Source organism: Alligator sinensis, unplaced genomic scaffold, assembly GCF_000455745.1.
Source record: "Alligator sinensis unplaced genomic scaffold, ASM45574v1 scaffold52_1, whole genome shotgun sequence".
NCBI classification, from domain to species: domain Eukaryota; kingdom Metazoa; phylum Chordata; order Crocodylia; family Alligatoridae; genus Alligator; species Alligator sinensis.
Window position 1 is genome coordinate 2,144,496 of NW_005842152.1, and position 2,425 is coordinate 2,146,920.

Sequence of the window (2,425 nt, forward strand, 5' to 3'; positions counted from 1 at the left end):
TTGATCTGAAACTGCTCTTGTACACATCTGCAGCCAGGTCCACAGCATAACTCAGAGAGATATGGGCATGATAATATATATATACATACAGCACACATCTACATGTGCAATTAGTATGCTGCAATAAACCTCAACGCAGTTCACACTGGAGTCAGCTGCTCCTAGACACAGTACCTTCACATGCAGGCTGGTAGCAGGCTTGTGGGGTCAGCCCCAGGCTCCAGGTGGCAGCGTCAGGTGGTGGAGGGGCTGGCTGGGGCATAGACGTGCCCGATGTGCAAAGCCATGTGACTGACCCCTTGAGCCTGCTGCCAGCCCAGGGCTGCTCCTCCCCAGCTCAAACTGCTGTGGTCTCAGTCACTGCCCACACATGCTTTCTGCACAGTAAATGATACCACTGTAAGATAGTATTATCTTATGGAAGAGTTAATTCATAGATGCTAGGGTCGGAAGGGACCTCAATAGATCATCGAGTCCGACCCCCTGCATAGCCAGGAAAGAGTAGATGACCCCAGCTAGATGCTTATCTAATCTCCTCTTGAAGACCCCCAGGGTAGGGGAGAGCACCACCTCCCTTGGGAGCCCGTTCCAGACCTTGGGCACTCTAACTGTGAAGAAGTTCTTCCTAACGTCTAGTCTAAATCTGCTCTCTGCTAGCTTGTGGCCATTATTTCTTGTAACCCCTGGGGACGCCTTGGTGAATAAAACCTCACCAATTCCCTTCTGTGCCCCTGTGATGAACTTATAGGCAGATTAATTAATTTACCATGCCCTAATGCCGGCGCATGTATAGACAGTGACTCTTTACAGTGGAACTAATTAGTCAACTCCTCAGTAAAGAGCGTGTGTAGATGCCCACTATGTATCTAGGAGGAAGAAACATGCTATTAAGCCTTTGCTGGTCTTTACCTGTACAATCAATGAGGAAAGTTAGGTGCATTCAATAGACGATGCATAAAAACCCAAATGGTGTGTGGAGAGCCACCTAAAAGTAACTCAATGAGTTGTGCCTGAACATCCCACTCCTCACAGAACCCTAACTTGTTAACCCTAACAGTGCTTAACTTAGAGCTTCACATTAGGTATTGCTAAACACTTTTGAAAGTATCCAGATGCTTCTTCTGAAAAGTAGCTATCTACCTGTTGAGGGCCCGTGGTGGCATCTACTTTTTATATAACAGCCTAGTTGTTAGAGCATTTGCCCAAGAGGTGGGATATCTAGATTCTAAGCTCTGCTCAGATTGAGGGAATTGAAGCCTATATCATCCCATCCTATGAGAGTGCCTTAAAAATCAGATTGTACAACAGGTGTAGCCAAACTGTGGCAGACAAGTACAGAATACTGAAGGCAACTCTCAGGCAATTGTAAACATGGAAAACCTTTGCAGTCCAAAATATATGCACTTAGTGTGTTTGACTACTGAAACAAGGGGCTTTTCCATGGCTTTTCTAGAAACTCAAATTGTCTCTCTGGCTCTCTAATGGGGTAGAAAAGCTTGTGTATTATGAATTTGCTTTCTACCTTATTATTCTCCCCTTGGTGAAAGGCTATTAGATTTATAGGTATAAAGAATGTTGCTTCATTTTGTTGCTTTAGTGCCATCTTGTGTGATAGCAGCAACACTACAGTCATGTTTTTCTATGTTATTAAGAAAATATACCCATAAAGCACACTAACAAGATTCGAAGCAGGAGAAAGCATTTTTAAAAATAAAATTGGAGGTTTAAACAACATGAATAGAAATACATTTTCCAGCAAAGCCATCAGGAACAGAATTAATATCTGGTTTTAAAGGAACTTCTGCAATGTACACTTCTGCCCTGGAAGGGGAGGGGCGGCAGCTAGGGTAAGTGACTCAGTAGATGCACTTGTTTAATCTTTTTTCTCCTTTAAAACGTCATCATCACTGGTAATCCCTCACAGTCAAGGATGATTGTCTTCCCTAATTGTCTTATCTGTGAGCCCGAAGATGGCTGATGAAGCCTACTCAGGATCGGCAGAATCTGTTGCAGCTCAGGCGCATGTTTCCATGTGAGGTGGGTGGTTCTGGGCTCTTGGTTCAGTCCATGACACACTGTTTCTGCCACTCCTGCTTTTCCATGTCCTGTTGTTGTAAGGTTTCAAAGTACTGAGATCCTTGTAAAAGACTCTTCCTCCATTTGGGGCAATCCATGAGTTGATATCGATGTTGCATTTTTTCAGGTTGGCCTTGAGGACATCTTTGAAGTGCTTTCTCTGACCTCCTGTGGCGGCGAAGTGCCCCCACAGGCTCTCGAGGGAGAGAAAGGAGGACCCGCAGACCCCAGACCCCGAGAGCAAGCCCCCAGAGGGGCGTACGTACCTGCTGAAGAGCAGCGGGAGCAGGAGCCGTGTTCGTGACTGCAGCCGCGCGAACCGCCATTACGCCGGCTGTGGCCACCGGCG